We start from the raw sequence: 6107 nt of genomic DNA on the forward strand, positions 1-6107 counted from the left end.
GATTTTTTGTTAGTGTGCTTGGAGGACCATTATGATTATGAGGACATGCAGTCCCCTTTTATTGTCATTTAGTAATGCATGCATTAAGAAATGATAAAAATGTTTTTCCAGAATGATATCACGAAAACACATGACAAACCAACTTAAAAACTGACAAAAACCACATAATTATAACATATAGTTACAACAGTGCAAAGCAATACCGTAATTTGATGAGAACAGACCATGGCACGGTAAAAACCTTAGAGTCTGTCGAAAGTCCCATCATCTCACGCAGACGGTAAACCTCCAGCGCCACCAACTTGCCGATGCAGCATCCCGGGAGCATCTGACCACAGTCCGACTCCGGGTCTGTCCGAAAAACTCCGAGCCTCTGACCACCTATTCAACACCGAGCACCGAGCACCATCTCTGCCGAGCGCTTCGACTTCGACCCCGGCCCCGGTAACAGGCAATAGGCAAAGCCAAGGATTTGGGGCCTTCGTCTCCGGAGATTCTCGATCGCACAGTAGCAGTGGCAGCGGCAGCGGAGCAGGCATTTCAGAAGTTAATCCAGATGTTCCTCTATGCTTTCTCATGGCTGTCCCCATCAAATCCGGATTGTGCACGGCACCCCTAGTTACACATATCGATATTCATTCGGAACGGCCGCGCGCACTGCGTCATGCCGCCATCTTCTCCTCCCTCCCTTAGCTGCTTCTGGGTGGACACTGACGCGAGGCTTGAGAGGAACATAGATTTACAGCCCCCCAGCAATGGAGTAGCTGCGTTGATTGTGTCAAGTAAAATGGATAAGATTTGGAAAACCAGTGAATAAGCTGAATGGGTGGACTTGGCATCCACTGGCATATCCACAGCTCTGTCATGGACTTTATCTGGAAATGCACAGAGGACTGTGTGTCTCGCAAGACGATCCGGGTATTCCCTAACCGGAAACCTTGGATGAATTATGAGGTCAAGTCCCTTTTGAAGGCTAGAGCTGCGGCTTTTAGGTCCAGGGATACCAGTCACTACACGGAATCCAGGCGTGAACTCCAGAAAGCCATTAAGGGCGCCAAGAGGCAATATTGAGCCAAGTTGGAAGCCCAGGCCAACCAGAGGGATGCCGGTAGACTATGGCAGGGTCTAAATGAGATCACTGGGCGCAAAGAAAAGGCTGGGAATATCAATAACTGTGGCGCTTCTCTTCCTGACGAACTTAACGTATTCTACGCAAGATTTGAACAGAAGAGGAGCGTCCCACTCCCTCGAGATGAACCGGACCTGGTGGCATCGAGATTCATTGTCACCGAGGAGGATATTAGAAGGGCCTTCCTGAAGATAAATCCAAGGAAGGTGATGGGCCCAGATGGCGTCCCGGGACGGGTTCTCCAGGCCTGTGCAAGCGAGCTAGCAGGAGTGTTTGCTGACATCTTTAACTGCTCCTTGCTTCAGTCTAAGATCCCCTTGTGTTTTAAGAAGGCAATGATAATCCCGGTGCCGAAGAACAGCAAGGTGGCATGCCTGAATGACTATCGACCTGTGGCTCTGACATCAATTGCTATGAAGTGCTTCAAGAGATTGGTTATGGCACACATCAACCACAGCCTACCAGTCAACCTCGACGTTTTGCAATTCGCCTACCAGAGCAACAGGTCAACAGCAGATGCCATCTGTCTGGTCCTAAATTCCTCCTTAGAACACCTGGAGAATAAAGACGCATACGTAAGGCTCCTTTTCATTGACTACAGCTCTGTCTTTAATACCATCATTCCAAATAAACTGATTCCTAAGCTCCGGAACCTGGGCCTTAGCACTCAGATCTGCAGCTGGATCTTCAACTTCCTCACAGACAGGACCCAGGCTGTAAAAATAGGGGACAAGCTCTCCTCTACAATCACTCTGAGCACCGGTGCCCCACAAGGCTGGGTACTCAGCCCCCTGCTGTACTCACTGTACACCCATGATTGTGTAGCCAAGTTTCCATTGAACTCAATATATAAGTTTGCTGATGACACAATTGTAGGCTGTATCTCGGGTAATGATGAGTTTGAGTACAGAGAGGAAATTAAGAACCTGGTGGCATGGTGCAAAGACAATAACCTATCCCTCAATGTCAGCAAGATGAAGGAATTGGTTGTTGACTTCAGAAGGAGTAGCGGACCGCTCGACCCCATTTACATCGGTGGTGTGCCAGAGGAACAGGTCAAAAGCTTTAAGTTCCTCGGGGTCAATATCACAAATGACCTGACTTAGTCCAACCAAGCAGAGTCCACTGCCAAGAAGGCCCACCAGTGCCTTTACTTTCTGAGAAAGCTAAAGAAATTTGGCCTGTCCCCTAAAACCCTCAGTAATTTTTATAGATGCACGGTAGAAAGCATTCTTCTAGGGTGCATCACAACCTGGTATGGAAGTTGTCCTGTCCAAGACTGGAAGAAGCTGCAGAAGATCATGAACCCAGCCCAGCACATCACACAAACCAATCTTCCGTCCTTGGACTCACTTTACACCGCACGCTGTCAGAGCAGTGCTGCCAGGATAATCAAGGACACGACCCACCCAGCCAACACACTTTTCGTCCCTGTTCCCTCTGGGAGAAGGCTCAGGAGCTTGAAGACTCGTACAGCCAGATTTGGGAACAGCTTCTTTCCAACTGTGATAAGACTGCTGAACGGATCCTGACCCAGATCTGGGCCGTACCCTCCAAATATCCGGATCGGCCTCTCGGTTTTTTTGCACTACCTTACTTTCCATTTTTTCTATTTTCTATTTATGATTTATAATTTAAATGTTTAATATTTACTATTGATTTGTACTCCAGGGAGCGGGAAGCGCAGAATCAAATATCGCTGTGATGATTGTACATTCTAGTATCAATTATTTGGTGACAATAAAGTATAAAGTATATGTCTGGCAGCTTCAGGAGGGCAATTGCAATGTCATCATGGAGATAATTAGGTTGTCTGTGTTCAATATGAAATTAAAGGCATCTGACTGATATCGATGCAGTTATAAAGAAGGTATGACAGTGACTATACTTCATTATGAGTTTGAAGAGATTTGGTATGTCGATTAATACACACAAAAACGTCTATAGACGTCCCGTGGAGAGCATTCTGATGGGCTGCATCACTGTCTGGTATGCGAGGGAGAGCTACTGCACAGGACTGAATGAAGCTGCAGAGGGTTGTAAATTTAGTTGGCTCCATTTTGGGTACCCAGGACATCTTCAAGGAGTGTTGTCTCAGAAAGGCAGCGTCCATTATTAAGGACCTCCAGCACCCAGGGCATGTCCTTTTCTCACTGTTACCATCAGGTAGGAGGTACAGAAGCCTGAAGGCACACACTCAGCGATTCAGGAACAGCTCCTTCCCCTCTACCATCCAATTCCTAAATGGGCATTGAATGCGTGAACACTACCTCACTTTTTAAATATATATTATTTCTGTTTTTGCATTATATTTAATCTATACAAAATACATATACTGTAATTGATCTAGACAGATTGATTGCTGTATGCCCTACTGTCGACCGTTCCTTTTGTACAACTCTCATTTTTCATAGGTATGCTTTGCTTTTGCTTAAGACCTGTGACATGTCTAAGTTCTCTATCCATACAATCCTTTGGCCTTCATCCTGAGGCCAAAGGATAGGACAGATAGATTTGGTAACCAGTCACAAAGCTTACTTTGTCAGTTATTTCTAACTTTTTTGTGTTCTGCAAAAGAAATGTTGATCTGAAATGTGAAATCTATTTTTAAGGTTGACGGTTCAATGAAGAGTGTGGAAGGTCATCATAGGTTGCAGTAGGACATTATTGGGATCCAGAGCTGTGCTGAGAAATGGCACCTGGAGTTCATTCTGGAAAAGTGTGAAATGACACACTTTAGAAAGTTGAGCTTGAACTCTGCATACAAGGTTAAAGGCAGGACCCTTAGCAGTGTGAAGACACAGAGGGAGCTTGGGTTCCATGTCCATAGGTTCCTCAACATTGCCATTAAGTTGATAGGGCAATGGTGTGTCGGTCTTCATTAGTTAGGGGATTGAGTTTAAGAACAACAAGATATTGTATGAAGTTTTGGGCCCCCTATCTTAGAAAGGATATACTGATGTTGGAGAGAGTTCAGAGAAGATTTATGAGGATGATTCCTGGAATGCAGGGGCTAACATATGAGGAGCGTTTGTCGGCTCTTGGACTGTATTCATTAGAGTATAAAAGAATGAGAGGGGATCTCATTAAAACATTTCGAATGTTGAAAGGGTTGGACAGAGTAGATGTGGAAAGGTTGTTTCCCTTGGTGGGTGAGTCCAGGACAAGAGGCCATAGTCTTAGAATTAGAGGGTACCCAGTTAAAACAGAGATGAGGAGAAATTTTTTTAGCCAGAGGGTCGTGGATTTGTGGAATTCATTGCCACATACAGCTGTGGAGGCCTGATCATTGAGGGTGTTTAAGGAGGAGATTGACAGGTATCTAGTTAGTCAGGGTATCAAGGGATATGGGAAAAAGCCAGAAATTGGAACTAGATGGGTGAATAGTTTAGCTCATGGGGGAGCTGCGGAGCAGACTCGAGGGGCCGAATGGCCTACTTCTGCTCCTTTGTCTTGTGATCTTTTGATATTATTGTATCTCTATAAAACTCTTGTTAGACCACACTTAGAGAATTGTTTTCATTATAGGAAGAATATGGAAGCTTCAGAGAGGGTCCAGAGGAGATTTACCAGGAATCTGCCTGGATTAGGGACTATGTTTTATCAGGAAAAAAATCTGAGCAAGCTAGGGCCTCCTCTTCCTTCATTCTTTGGAGTGAAGGAAGATGAGAGGTGACTTGATAGAGGTGTTTAAGATAAGAGGTATAAATAAAGTGGACATGCAGCACTTTTTTCCCAGGGCAGAAATGGCCAATACGAAAGGGTTTTAAGGTGATTTGAGAAATGTATCAAGGGGGATGTCAGAGGTGTTTTTTTTTACAGGGACTGCACTGCCAGGATGGTGGTAGAAGCAGATTTATTAGGGACATTTAAGATGGGCATATGGATGAAAGAAAAATGGAGTGTTATTTGGAAGGGAAGGGTTAGGGTGATCTTCAAGTAGGTTAGAAGGATGGAGGAAACTGTGGGCAAAAGGACCTGTGCTGTACTGTTGTATATTCTATGGCCTTGAGTGTCAAGGTTCAAAGTACAGTACATATATGGTATATAACCTTGAGATTCATCTTCTTGCAGGCTGCCACAAAACAAAGAAACACAATAGAACCCATTCAAAGAAAAAAAACACACAAGACCATCAAACTCCCAACATGTGGAAAAGAAGGACAATCCATGCAAACAATAAAAAGTAAACAAATAACATTAATTGCAGAGTCCCTGGAAGTGGTTCCTCAGTGCTGTGCTGACTGTTGCAGTGTTAGTTCAGTGCTGAAGTGCCCTGATCAAATTGTGCAAATAATAAAAATAAAGTAAACAAGAAAGAAACTGCAGAGTCCCCAAAACGAGTCCACAGCTTCGGAGCATGTTCAGCACGGGGGCGACTCTGTCCAGAAGCCCGATGGCTGCCGGGCAACAACTGCTCCCAAACCTAAACACAAAATAACACTCACAACACGCTGCAGGAACTCAGCAGGTCGGGCAGCAACCGTGGAAAAGATCAGTCGACGTTTCGGGCCGGAACCCTTCGTCAGGACTGAAGAGGGAAGGGGCAGAGGCCCTGTAAAGAAGGTGGGGGGAGGGTGGGAAGGAGAAGGCTGGTAGGTTCCAGGTGAAAAACCAGTAAGGGGAAAGATAAAGGGGTGGGGGAGGGGAAGCAGGAAGGGGATAGGCAGGAAAGGTGAAGAAGGAATAGGGGAAAACAATGGGTAGAAGAAGGAGGCGGAACCAAACCTGGCAGCATGGGATGCAAGACTTCTTCCAGCCAGCAGCAACAAGAGAGACCAGTCAAATGCAGGTAGATGGCACCGAGCTCCCTGTTCATTTTCTGTTCTTGTCCTTGGCAATTTTAATCTTGGTCAATGCCTTACTTGGAGCAGAGCAATGGATTTGACCACAGGTTTGTGTTCCGCCATTAGGAATCGACAGGGAATCTCATCCACATTAAATGTCCCAGGATATCACAAAAGTGCCAGATTGTTCA

This window comes from Mobula birostris, chromosome 19 (assembly GCF_030028105.1).
Source record: "Mobula birostris isolate sMobBir1 chromosome 19, sMobBir1.hap1, whole genome shotgun sequence".
In the NCBI taxonomy this organism is placed as follows: domain Eukaryota; kingdom Metazoa; phylum Chordata; class Chondrichthyes; order Myliobatiformes; family Myliobatidae; genus Mobula; species Mobula birostris.